Genomic DNA, 14,740 nt, shown 5'->3' on the forward strand with positions numbered 1-14,740 from the left:
AAAACGCAAATAACCCCCACTGCTTATCGATGGATTCAATTTTCGAAATTTGTGCAAGTTCAAAATCTCACCATTTTTTTTGGCGCCGTAATTTTTGTAGATTGGATGTTGAGCGATACAACCTGACATTTTTGACTTAATATGTGCAATTTTTCTTGTACTTTACTTTTCTGTAAATCAATTTTGTCATCCCGTGATAATATCCCCAGGGATTAAACCTTGCTTGACTAAAAGGTCTTTCGTGTAGGTTGCCACTCCAACTGAGAGTGTGAGCTTTCCAATATCCTCCACGTCGAGCTGCCCCAGATTCGCGGGTTTGAATTTGAAGAATTTCTTCGCAGTCCAACAGTTTACTGCCATGAGTGCGCTTATCGTCAGAGCGTGATAAGCGCTGTTGACGAGCATGTTAACGTTTGGATTTTCGTTTGCCATTTTATTACTATGCGAATTCGTCAAAATATTTTTCTTTTTTTGAAGTGAGTGGCGCTGGTGCTTGGGGGTGGAGACCACTGCCGTTGCTACTTGGGGGGTGGACCCCCATGACAAATTTTTCGTGCTTACCCAGTACGCTACGACCCCCAAAAGAATAGCCCCTCCTCCTCGGACAACGATAATTGGCCAGCTAGATTGTGATTGCTGCGCTTGTGGAGCTGCCTGCCCTGTCTTCTCAGGTTGTGGGAGGGACGCTTGTTTTCTTCAAAGGCTTTTAATTTTGCTCTGTTTTCTTCGTTTATCTTCGCCAGTTTTTTTTTTTCCGGCGGCAACCTTTTTTGGGTCTTTAGCCCGCGCGCGAGGAGCCACAACGATATTTGGCTCTTTAGGCTGCGCGTGAGTAGCCTTAACGATTTTTGGCTCTTTGGTGAGCTCTGCGCCAGCAACGATTTCTGACTCTTCGAGGTTTTTTTCTTCCATTTATTTATAGTTCTTCAGCAGCAGCTCAGATATTTGGAACAGCATAAAAAAATCCTAAGGATTTGTTCTATTTTTAAACTACCTTTGCTCAACGACCTGAGCATCATTCTGAGCATCATGCTCAGATCTCTAAGCACTTACTCAGCACGTCTTCATCAGCCGACCATTCTCAAACTTCAGCTGGGCATCTTGGACGTAGAAAACGTAGGCGTTCAGCGCGCCGGCATTCTCAGCATCCCTCTCCATCTCGATTTGGATACTTTGGCTGACTCCTTCAACCTTTCTACCGGACCCATGAAGGGAATCATCATCGCTCGAGCGCATGTCGATCCAGAGCCCGTATTTCGTGGTGAGGTACTCGGGAAGGGTCACGTCCGACAGCTCAGCTTCCTTGATGAAGTGCGGGGTCCTCAAAAAGAATGAGTACGCCTTTCATGGATAGGGCATGCGGGGCCATGTTGATATTCCAAATGGTGTCCGATTTGTTCAGGCTTTCCTTGCTGTGTCTAACGACTCTGTCGTACTCGATGTTGCTTTTTCCGTTGTACTGGGTTTTTATCGCTGTGGCCAGCTCAGAAGAGCTCACTACCTCGAACTCCAGATGGATGTTGCTCACCGAATACGAAGCCTCCGTGTCGGTGCTCGTGACAACCCGTCCGTAGCGATTGAAAGTGAGCTCGTAGGAGAGTCGGTCTTTCAATTCATACTGAAAAAGGGGGTTGTGCGAGGAGAGCATTGCGAAGTCGAGAGGGATGAAGAACATATTGCCCAGAGCGGTTCCGATCGCGACGTCGGCGGCGTTTGCCCCCTTGTCCCCCGCGTTGATTCTGATTTTTTGCACGGCCTCCGACTGGATACCCTGGTAAGCCGCATTCTCCCGCTCCTTGGAAGTTTTCCAGAGGTCCTGGTAGCACAGGAAGATATCCGCGTCGTTCAGACTAAAAACGCTTTGTCCCTCGAGCTTCACTTCTATCTTGCTCACGATCGCTCTTCCGAGGTTATTTACGATCTTTCTGTTCACGTCCGCGTTTCCGCCGGTCGAAGACAGGTCCACCTTGAAAGAGAGCTTGCTGGTCCCGGGCACGATAACAGGAATCGCACGGTGAGAAGTTCGTTCTCGTCGATCGCTGGGGGAACGTGCGTATTTCGCATCGTTCTCCGAATTCCTTTGACGCCTCGCGTTTCGCGAAGCTGGCGATGTGGGTCTAGTTTATATCCGAAATTTGTTGCCATCTTTTATTTTACAACGCTCTTTCAATAAAAAAAAAGAAAGCAAAAAATGGCGGGCCTCGGTGAAGAAATACCGATGGATCGCAGTGACGAAGATCAGTATGAGTCAACGGTCGGTGAAACAACTGGGGCAGTTGATGGGTTGACAGAGGCAGAGGCGGAAAATAATCTCACTGAAGATGACATCGACAGCCTGACAATTTTACGACGCCGACTCGAAGCTCTTCGCGGCGATGCTATTGAAAGAGGAATTCCAGAACCGCCAGAGTACATTGAAACAGTGAGAGACATTAACACAAAACTTTCTACACGCTGGAAAGAGTATGTTGAAAATCGGGGGGAAAAATTTTCTCTCAATGATGTTGAAAGAGAAGGGGATACGTTTCGCAAGGGTGCAACATGGGTTTTTGAGCGCGATACTATTTTTGTCAAATACGAAGGCAAAAAAACAAGACTTACCGTAGAAGGAAATCCGCGAAAATTCTTAGCTCTTAACACTATTAAAGGAAACTATGGACAGGGAGCTTCTTCGTTTTTACGGGAGACGCTAGGAGTTGCGGATTTCAAAAGCGCCAGTAAGAAAACGCAACAACAAGCGAAAAAGGCGTCGACGAGTGTGAGAAAAGTTTTGAAAAGAACTCCAACAGGGAGACCAGTTGCAGCTCGAGTGATGCAAAGGCTTCAAATGGCAAATGATGACATGGAGGGGCTGGGAGTAGACCTTGCGAGTGATCCCGTTGCTAACCAAGAGGAAGTCAGGAATTTTTTGGATGCACAGGGACGTCTTAAGAGACTGTCCGACGTTTACGAGCACTTGCTGAAAAGAAGAGACAAAAAAGCAAAAGAGTTAGCAAATCTGAAATCCCAAGGTCACAGTTCCGTTAGCTTCGTTAATCCAGCCTACGAAGGTGACGAAGGAGAACCCCTTTTGCCCGTAAGCGAAGAAGATGCTGAGAAATCTAGAGGAAATCAAAACATTTGACCAGGCCATAGCCGACCAAGATGCCAAAGTCAGAAATTCCCTCGAGCGTTTGCGGCAATCTATCGAAAATTTTATTGAAAGCGATGATAGTTTGCGCGATCGAATCAGCACGTAGTTTCGACGAGAGGGAGTTACTATCGCTTCGATCATAACCGCAATCGGTATGACGATATCGACGATCGTCGCATTGATAGTTGCGGCGACCAATTCCACGGTTTCTACCGTCACTCCTGCACCAAAGCCAAAACCAGACCCCGGCCCCCAACCCAAGCGTTGTCAACTTTGTTTTAAAAACAGCAGGATCCGTGGCTGGATTTTTAGCCGAGCATCTTTGGGTATTTGCTTTAGCTTGTATCGGAATTTTGTACACTTCTGCGAAGGAAATTTACGACAAAAAAAAACAAAAAACGCAACAATCTGCCGCAGGTGCAAAAAAATAAAAAAACCCAAATCTACCAAAAATTCAAAATTAATGACCCCCAGTTTTTGTAGAGTCTCACGATGTTTTCGTGCCCTTTTCCAACAGCCCATGCCATTAACATCGTCAACATAAGATGGTAGGGGGTCCAGTTTTTTGTGTCCAGCGGCCCGTTCTATTGCTTCCCAAACAGTTGCGCCCAGTCTTTGCAAAGTCTCACGATGTTTTCGTGCCCTCTGTGAGCGGCCCATGTCATCACCCAATCAAAATCAGTTGCGCCCCAGTCTTTGCAGAGTCTCATGATATTTTCGTGCCCTTTTCCAGCAGCCCATACCATCGCCCAATCAAAATTAGTTGCGCCCCAATCTTTGCAGAGTTTTACGGTGTTTTCGTGCCCTACTAGAGCAGCACATGGCATTCCTTCGTCGAGTTTAGTCTCGTCAAAGAGCCATTTCAACACCACGAGGGATTCTCCATTTCTGCAAGCCTCCAAAAAATCCTCGGATCCTTTATACTCCACGCCTAGTTGTTGACGAAAATGAGCCGAAACATTTTGGAGTTCATTTCTTGTCGTCTCGGATTCGAGATTTGCGATACCTGTTAATTTTTCAATTTTTCCTTTCTTTTTTCTTTTTTTTTTTTAGCTTGTATCAGAATTTTGTACACTTCTGCGAAAAAAATTTACGACAAAAAAATAAACCCGCAGCAATCTGCCGCGGGTGCAAAAAAATTTGGTCTACTATTCAAAATCACTTTGCAGAGTTTCACGATGTTTTCGCGCCCTGCTCGAGCAGCAGATGCCATTGCCTAAAATCTAAAATCAACAGCTCCCAGTCGTTACAAAGTTTCGCGATGTTCTTGTGCCCATGGTCAGTGGCAGATCTCATCGCCATGTTAAAATCAGTGGCGCCCCAGTCCATGCAGAGTTTCACGATGTTCTCGTGCCCTCTGCGGGCAGCCAATTCCATCGCTCTGTCAAAATCGGTGGCGCCTTAGTCTTTGCAAAGTTTCATGATGTCTTCGTGTCCTTCTTCAGCAGCCAATTCCATCGCTCTGTCAATATTAGTGGCGCCCCAGTCTTTGCAAAGTTTCACGATGTTTTCGTGCCCTCCTCGAGCAGCCCATTCCATCGCCTCGTCAAAATCAGTGGCGCCCCAGTCTTTGCAAAGTTTCACGATGTCTTCATGTCCTGTTATAGCGGCACATTTCATCACTCTGTCAAAATCAGTGGCATCCCAATACACCACGCCTAGTTGTCGACGAAAATTAGGCGAACATCTTCGAATCTCACTTCTTATCTCAACTTCAAAATTTGCGAAACCTGTTAATTTTTCCATTTTTCCTTTCTTTTTTCTTTTTTTTAAACCGGTTAAAAAAATTGCTCCTACTTCAACCACCAAAGTTTTGCCGCGAGACAAGCCATCCACACAAAAGTAAACACGAGCTCGACTCCCGCATTGTGCGCGGCTTTTTCTCTCTCTTTTACGAGCCTCCCCCTTTCACTTAGGGGGCCCCTGCCGCAGTTTTTTCTCTCTCTTCTACAGGCACCTCCATTTTAGCGCACTTGATTTTTTTTTCATCAGCCATTTTATATTAACGAAAATATGCGATGACTGTTCCAATTAACGCCGCTCCCAAAGTCAATGAAAGTTTTTTCTCGTCATGCGTCAGGGGGGCTTCGCCCCCAGACCCCCTGGCTGCGTCCTCAACAAGCGGCTCTGTATTAGCTGGTGGTTCTTCTTCCTGTAGCGGGTCGGGTTGAAAGTCGTCCGGCTCGGATTGCTGGCTTTTAATCACACTTTGTTGGTCATTTACTTCCGAGTTATATCCAAGGGACAGATCGTCCGACGCGATCTGAATAAAATTGTTGTAGCCGTTCAACGTTCCAAGTTCGACCTCCATGTTGCTCGGAAGCATTTACAATCCGTGTCCAACGACAAAGTCAAGCTTGCTCCTAGCGTACTGAAGAGTTCTCTGGTACCGGTCGATCGAATCGGGAAGGTCTACCTCTGAATTGATAGCATCTTCGACGTTCGCCAAAAATTGCTTTTGAGCGTCAAACGCCCTCCCATCCCCAAGAATGCTTGATCTTGCTTGGGCTTGAGCTCCGAGGATAGCCCAAACCAAAGTTCGAACGCTGTCGTTAATTCTTGAAACACCAGCCCTGGTAAATCCGTTCGAGTGATCCAGAACAAAAGATCTTATCACGGCCATGGCATCACCCCTTCGAATTAACACATCGGTTATGTCGGGATCGTTATCGAACATTTGGTCCATCCAGATCGGGTAAGTAACGTCCCTGCTGTTGCCCAAAAAGTTGACGTGCCCGAGGATGAAGATCTCAAACTTTTGTATCGGGGTTTTCGGCAATTTCGACCTTGTCCGGGGTCTTCAATCTAAAATCTTTGTGGTACGTCCGGGTGAATTTTGCCGTGCACATTCAATTCCAACGGTCGAACTTTTGCCTCCAATTGGCTCTAGTGGAGATCCCGAATTCGGCGCAGATTCTTTCGTAGGCATTTTTGTCTATGCCGTTCTGAAGAGGATTCCATGAATCTTCAGCGGGTAAGGGGCAGCTCATTTCGGACAAAATTCGCCTTATCTGGTAGTACGCGTGAAAACGCCATATAGATCTGACAAAAGGATCCTGGTGGGTAAGATGTTCCTTCGATACTCCGCATCCGCTCGTGGCCGCCCAAACGGCGAAGTTTAACTGCATTTGCCAGAAAACCATCTGATCCGCGAGCCAATTTTTATAGTGCTCTGGGTCCTTGATTCTCGGAAGTTTGTAGTCGCTCCAGACGTTCGGAAATCTCGCGACAAAGCTCGATTTTTTATTGACCCTGATTTCTTGGTTTACTAGACTCCATCCATGGGTAGGCTCGAATACTCCCCCCGTTCGTGGTTGAAAATCTTGATTGTAATCCATTTATTGTAAAATAAAGAAAATGAGTTTTATAACAATTACCGGCACCGGCAAAGGAAAACCGTATCGCCTATTGCAAAGTATAGACAATAACGGCAAAAACTTGAAAATTGGAATCAAAAGGATCTCGGGTCGAGTAGGATGGTTCAACGTCGAAGAAGAACTCGAATGGAGGTACGCTCAAGAAGGGGGAGGACCTTCAGAAGCGGTGAAAATAAGCCCAAGGCTGTATAATCTTGACATGCTCGTAAAATAATTCACGCGTCAAATTGACGGTCTCGAATTCGAAGTCGACAAAGGCGATGGAAAACTCGACATGATAATTCCCGAGCAGTATGAGATTTTGTTTCCAGACCGCGTTCGAGGAATGTTCGGATTGGACGACGAAGGGTGGCTAGCGGCTGGTGAATACACAAGAGATCGAGCGATAGAATTTTTACCTGGAAGAATTCTGGTGTACCTGAATCAGCTGTCAACTACTAGTAATCTCGTAAAGAACAATGACGATGTTCTGCAGGAAGGTCGAGTTCTTGGGTGGATAGATCTCTCAAACGCCGCGTTCGGAGAATATTTCGTCACTAACTACGAGAAACCGAGTTTCAAAAAACTGCAAAATGGAACCATCCACGAGCTAGACTTCGACTTCAAAGTAGAGTGGAAAAATTCTTCGAGAAAACTCGATAATCACGATCAACCGCTGGATTTTGAATTTGGGGACCAACAATCGAAACGGAATCGACGCCAACAGCTGGCGAAGATCTGGATCTTTCCGTGTACGTCAAAAAAACTGGTACGAGAATGACCGGAAGGATTTACATGGGAGGTAAAAAAATAACGGGTTTGGCTAATCCAACCGATTCACAAGATGCAGTTACTATGGGGTCCGTGACCAGCCTAACCTCATGGTTAAACGACAGAAAAGTTTCGAAGGATGGCGACTCGATGACCGGCAAACTCGCTATGGGCGACAATAAAGTCACGGGTCTCGGAACTCCCACGGACAGCAAGGACGCTGTGACAAAAGAGTACGTAGACAGCCTCGTGCAGCACGAGCACGAGGTCAGCCTCCACGCCGTTGGTAGGTACATAGTCCTACCCAACGAAGAAGACGGAACCAAAACGTACTTTTCTGTAAGAGCAAAAAAAAATGTCGATTTGGATGATAATAAATTGGTAGAACTAAAGAACGATGCAAAAGATGGTATGCACACATTCAACGCAAATACTAGGGATATTGCAATAACATCTAGAGTTTTATCAAGAGTAGCCAACCCTCTTTCCGATAAAGATTTGGGTATTATACAGCTAAGCGCTGATCTCATGGGTTTTTTCACTCCAAATCTACAAGCACCATGGGTCCTTTTATTTTCGGCAAAACCTGGAATGCTCGCAAATATGGAATATCTCTTTACATTTCTACATCCTACCACAAATAAATATTCCTATTTCACGATTAGGTGGAATAATGGAAGAGTTACTTACTCAATAACCAATTTATTAGACCCCGTGTCGTATCAGGTGGATACTACACATCTCAATCACTTCACGATCGAACACATTAGAAACAAACTCTGCTTTTGGATAAAAGCCGAGCAAAAAGGCTCGTACAATTTGGATTTGGGCAATCTTGCTTCTTGGAGATTGAGTGTAGACGAGCTTGGTATACTAAGCCTTTACAACAGAAATCTAAATAAGCAAGAAATCGTCCAACACTTCGTCGACAATCATGTTCAAAACTTCACGAACGACGAAGTTTTAATATAATAAAAGATGAAGCATAATACTATGCCTAGTGCGCCAAAACTGTACCCCGATCTTCCTGAAGATCAGCAACCAGCAATCGAAGAGCAACCGAAGAGTGAGCAGGGAGTCCAATTTCGATTGAACAAGATTTCTGAGATCAGAAATTTTCTGGAAAATGAATTTAACGAACGAGACAAGCTGCGAAGAAAGTACAAAACCGCATGGAATGTCTTCTACAGCGCTGCGCAAGTTTCCGGGCTCGTCGCGGTCGGATCTGGAACAGTAGCCGTCGGAACTCTGGCTACGGGGGTCGGCGTCGTCGTGAGCATTCCCCTCGGCGGAATCGCAATTGCTGGAGGTCTGGTCAGCGGAGTTTGCGTGGCCCTCGGAAAGGCGACCATAAAAAGGTTGAGAAGCACGAGAGCGTCAAACGGACTGCCGAAAGTAGTTTAAATACTATAAATGATCTTGTTTCAAACGCTCTCCGAGATGGTCAGGTGAGCAACGAAGAATTCCACCATATCCTGCGGGAGATGGAGAACTACAGGAGTCACAAGGCTGGTATAAAACACAGAACGCGTGCCGATCTCATCGAATTGACAACTGAAAAGACATTCGTACTCTTAATACAATCATTGGAGCGTGTATGCTCGGGGTGTGTGGCATGACAGCTATCGTAATTCACGGTAATTTCATCTTGTGAAAATCAAGGAAATGGCGAATAAAAATAAAAAATCAGACGAAGATCTAAAAAATGCAAAACCCGGATAAAGATCTGGCCGAAGTAGTAAGTATGCTGGAAGCCGACATGAGATGGTATACGACAAGAATTCTAAGGATTGAAAAAGACATTCATACTCTTAAAACAATCATTGGAGCGTGCATGGTCGGGGTGTGTGGCACGACAGCTGTCTTAATTTACGATAATTTCATCTTGCACATGTGAGCAGATTACAGGGAGTTGAAGCAAAAAGCTTTTTTTGCCTCCCAGCCCGCAAAACAATAAAAAAAAAATCTTATGGATCGATCCATAAGATTTCTTTTTTTTTTCAAAATTTATTGGAGATTTAACCAACTTCAGAGGTTGTAATCGTATAAGTTGTCCACGGGCCTCTTGGATTATATGTTGTATAGTGTCCTTCTGCTTTTTTTTTACATCCATTTTTATACCAACATGTAAAGTATACTGAATACCCCTCTTCTTCGTAATTTTTTTAATCATTTTTTTTCTATTGAGCTGGCCATAAGCCAATTTATTTGCTCAAAAATTTCATGAATTTTGTAAAAAAAATTTTGCTCAATGAAGGACCGTTCATAAACATAGCTCTGTCAACATGGACGTGCGGCATTCGCGAATGCACAAAAAAAATTTTTGCTCAATGAAGGACCGTTCATAGACATAGCTCTGTCAACATGAACGTGCGAGCATTCGCGAATATTCGCGAATGAGTCTTTTCAACCCTTACTTTACTACTACTCAGTATAGGGAGCATTTCACAGTAGGTCGAAATTGCATCTCTACCTGCTAGAAGGGCACATGAACCAGGACCATTACCTGCATGTTCTTGATACGATAATGTTTCCGTTTGAAAGAAGAGACTTCGGGAACTATTTCGTGATCCAAAATGACAACACCACGGCGCACAGAGTCTTACGCGTACGCGCGAGAGAATTCCTTTGAATGTAGATTACCCGAACTGGTCGGCTTTCAGCCCGGATATGAATCCTTATAGGCAGATATATCCCGCAGGCTAGGTAACATGGCCAACCAAACAATCACCCTTCAGGAACTTAAACACGCCCTCATTGCTTGCTCACGAGATGTTCCACAAGGAACCTTGGAAAACCTGGTCGAGGGAATGTCACGTCGCGTACATGACCTTGAGCTGGCAAGTGGTGGACACACCAAATATTGAGTTGTGGTTTCTCAAGCAAGATACTTATCGGAACATGTCACAGTGAGTGTTTAACTTTTTGTTTAAAGAATAAAGTTTACTAGTGTATAAGACCGCCAAAAAGTGTTGCAATTATGTGATCCTTCCATTGTAATGCGCTTCTTCAGGTATTTTTTGTTTATTGTGTGATGTAAACATCAAAGGACATTTGCATCTTTCAATAAAATTCAACTGAACACTACTCCAGAACAATAAACCTGTTCCTAACATGGTTGAAAACTGCATTTGATACAAAAATAAAAATATTCCAAACTTTTGTCCATGACTGTAATACAATACAATATAATACAATACAATATAATATAATATAATACAATATAATACAATACAATATAATATAATATAATATAATATAATATAATATAATATAATATAATATAATATAATATAATATAATAAAGAAACACACAATTACTACATAATTCCATTAGTATAATATAAAATAAAATTTATGTAGCTATCAACAATTTAAGTTGTAAATGACCAGCCATACTGATATTACACAAAATAATTTATACATACCATAGATAAAAAATATTACGATACTGTCAGGAGACATGTTGATGGTATACTGATCGGGTCTTACCGTCTTTATGCTGCGCGATCACATTATCAATTTCAGAGTTTGTGTACAGATTATTAATTTTACTTCAGATCTCAATTTAGCATATTTTAATTTGGTAATTACTCATGGTGTGTCGCTTATAAGTCATTATTTATATCATGCGACACCGTCACGGATATAACTTTTTCATTAAGGTGACACGCAGGATCACTCAAAGTGGGAAATTTCAGACATTATCTTGTATTGTATCTTTAAAGGTAATGATGATAAGTACATAAAAGTACACATTTTCAAAAATGAAATGATGCAAGGAATCCAACGAGCACGGCAGATTGAGCACGTTTTGAGAAAAACGCCAAAATTGATCTTCCATGCCAGTTTTGTAAATATACCTTAAAATATCCACGATTTTGGTCAAAATTTAAAAAAAAAGGTCAAATTCTAATCCGTTTTGACCCATATTTTTTAAAAACGAAGGAAACATTCAACGTTTGGGTTTAATCAATGCACCCAGACGCTTGTTACCTTCTGAATCGTCGTTGATAATTTTGAACAGGTATTGGTCTCGCTATGAGTTTTGAAATATGTGCCCGTACACTGATTTGATAGCGTTTAAACCAATCAATAATCCTATTCCTATTTCTATAGATTCTTTAAGTAGCCCTAGTCTTTGTTTGCTTTGGCTAAATCCTGTTGAAGTGGTGGGTTACAACGCATTGTATTTTGATAGCGTTTAAACCAATCAATAATCCTATTCCTGAAGAGGATAATAATCTTCTACCTATTTCTATAGATTCTTTAAGTAGCCCTAGTCTCTGTTTGCTTTGGCTAAATCCTGTTCAAGTGGTGGGTTACAACGCATTGCTTTTTGTCTAGGTACGTATATATAACCAACAATTAACAATGAGAGAACCTTCCTGAACCTTGTTGACTTGGAGATGATTTGAAATGACCACCAATTATGACTATTACTAAGCAATGTGGAAAAAGAGACACATGTAGAACCGAAAAATGTACCCTTTTGTTGAAGGAACAGAGTTCAACAAGCCATAACCCCGCTTCTGGATATCGTTTGAAGTCAAATGATATACTATTTTAAAGCTTGTGATATATATTTTCTAAACACGACCAGGGGCCGACTTTACGGCTGATTCGTAGTGTCCAGTCACATATTGGACTCGACTTCATCTCGACAATATTTTAAAACTCATAGCTCGACCAATAATCGATTCAATTTTATTACAAAACTTGGGCACAAGAAGCACGGACCCAAGCTTAATATAAGTTACACACAGATAAGGGCCAAGTGTTATATAGGGGTTTATTCGAGATGATTTTGTGAAAATCTTTCACAATGCTACTCCTCCTTTAAATTGCATGCTATGACCACCAAACCACCAAACTTGACCACCAAAATCGATACCCATTAAATCTTAAAACTTACTCTTACTGCACCATCCTTTACATAATGGGGAATAGAAGCCTAATGCACATTTCCAAGCTTTTCCATAATGCATTTGGAAAATTAAGGAATTGATTTTTGGGTCGTTTTGAGAATCCGTGGCCATTTTGACCTTCAAATCCAAGATGGCCGATGGTCGCGATCTTTAAAATATCGTTTTTTACAACTTTTGAACCATTTGAGCTACAAACTTGTGTGACATATCATTTTGTACTAATTTGGGTCTAGGAAATGCACTTCTGGCACTGCTTATATGATAGGAGGTAATTGGAAAAGAGTAAAGGGTTTTAAAATGCGAACTCCAAGGTACCTGTCATTGGCTACATTGTAGAAGGTTGAACGTCAAACTTATGTTTTAATATCTATGAGTTAATTTTTAGCACAATTGAGGACAGGCTATACAATGCATGGTTTTTGATTATCATTTTCAGGTCACTCTACTGATAGCAACTAGCATTATTTGAATTAAAATGACAAGTATGGATCATACGTGACTGGAATTTGTGTTTTATTTGTCAGTCGGTCAGAGAGTAACTAATTACGGATCCCGCATTATCTGTAAAATTATGTGGCCAAGTTTAAACAAAAACAAAAGCTTGTTGAACTTAACTGCTGAAAAATATCTCTGATCTCAGTGAGTATGACGATTTGCCCAAATTTTTAGTAGTACTAGTAGATGATATCTCTGGTTGTGGTGGTGGTGCGAGCGGTGCAGTAGTAGAGCTAATGAAACCTTAAGCATGCCATATATCATACAAATGACAGAAGCGCTGTCAACCAACAAAAGGTGGATCTGACAAGGCCAAAGGCCGAAAGGAGTACACACTCACTCACACTCACACTTGGTCGACTTCTGTCGGACTCCTACGATGGCTCTCCAGATGTGTCTGCCCTGCATGCAGCTCCGGATTTCGTTTGGTTCCTGTCCAGTGTCCTCACACAGAAGATCTACATAGGTCCTGCTCGGCCGCCCCACATTTCTTTTGCCGTGACTGGGTCTCCACAACACTAGGTCTGACACCACCTGCCCTGTACTTCTTAAACAGTGACCAGCAAATTGTAGTCTCCTTTTCCTGATTTTATCACTTACCTTTGGGAGTTCTCCATACAGTTCTTTATTTGTGGTATGTGTCTTCCAGCTTATATCAAGAGCTTATCTAAGTAGCCTGGTGTAACAGCCATCCAACAACTTGCGGATCTTTGTTGTCAATGTCCATGTTTCTGAACCATAGAGCAGGATGCTTTCTACTGTTGCTTGGAATAGCTTGACTTTAATCTGCCTTGGAAGATGGGATTTCCAGATTTTAGTGAGCTTATTACATGCCCTCCATGCCAGTGCTTTCCTTGTTTTGATGTCCTGCTCGCTGCTTTTGATCCAAGCTCCAAGATATTTGAAGTCTTTTACAACTTCCAAACTGGTTCCATCTGCAGTTCTTACATCCACTTCAGTCTGTTGATTGAATACCATGCATTTAGTCTTTTTGGTATTCATGTGCAGACCTACTCGTAAAGCAGCTTTCTCGTCATTTCCAGTAGCTCCTGAGCTTGACTGGCAGTATCAGATATTAATGCTATATCGTCAGCAAAGTCCAAGTCAGTAACACATAGTGGTCCAACCCTTCTACTGCGTCTGGGATTTACTGTAAAGCCTAGATTCTCTTCTCTACCATCTATAGCAGATCTCATGCAATAGTCTAACACAGTTATAAAAAGATAAGGAGCAAGAGTGTCCCCTTAAAGAACTCCTGCAAGGATGTTGAATACCCCTGTTTCTCCATCAGGAGTCACAACTTCTGCTCTTGTGTTCTGGTAGGTGTCTTCTATGGCTTTCACAATTATGATGGGTAGTCCATATATATGCCTTGAGTATTTTGACCATTTGATCACGCTATTCCCCCATTTCTTCCTGACTAGTACATAAGTCAATCTGTGCTCTATACCCACTTGGCAGCTCACATGTCCATAATTTTGTTGCCCTCTTCTTAAATGTGGTATTGGTAACAACAATGTTGTTTTCTATACTAGCATGAAAGTTCATCTGTGTTGGTAGACATCATAATTTATGATTTTAAACTTTTGATCTCAACACAAGATTAGACATACCTCAAATTTTCGGTCGTAACTTCGACCTTCATCGTGATTTAAACAGCGAAAAACATCGTATTGAAAATGATATAAATACCGCGAATGTGTTGCCTAGTAATATCATAGCGGAAGTGACGTCAAGGTGCGAGCGGTCGCAATTGAAGGAACACGAGCTGTCAAAACAACGACAGAAGGCTACATTCGGAAACCTCGCGGAACGGAATAGGAAGGAAAATACACCAAAAGGAGAGAATAACATCGCTTCGGAATGTATAAGCAAGTGGGTTAAAAACTACTCTGATCGACTGCTCAACGACTCGGAACTGTCAGTCCTGGTGAAAGGACTTAATTTTGCTGTTACACCCGCAAAATTACCGGTTGTTGACATTATCACATCGACTGAATCAGCTTGCCGTAAGCTACCGGCAGGTGAGGCTAGCGAACTCAGAGCCAAAGTTGTCA

General features: G+C 42.7%; 1 long non-coding RNA gene across 1 annotated transcript in view; it reads right to left on the minus strand.

Annotated features, from left to right (window-relative positions):
* The window catches only part of LOC140168899 (uncharacterized), a 36,745-nt gene extending 25,970 nt beyond the window's left edge, over nucleotides 1–10,775 (minus strand). The window contains exon 1 of the long non-coding RNA XR_011861271.1: nucleotides 10,689–10,775. This is a non-coding gene — a long non-coding RNA (uncharacterized lncRNA). The remainder of the gene's footprint in view (nucleotides 1–10,688) is intronic.
* Between the last annotated feature and the right edge of the window lie 3,965 nt (nucleotides 10,776–14,740).

This window comes from Amphiura filiformis, chromosome 14, assembly GCF_039555335.1.
Source record: "Amphiura filiformis chromosome 14, Afil_fr2py, whole genome shotgun sequence".
NCBI lineage: Eukaryota > Metazoa > Echinodermata > Ophiuroidea > Amphilepidida > Amphiuridae > Amphiura > Amphiura filiformis.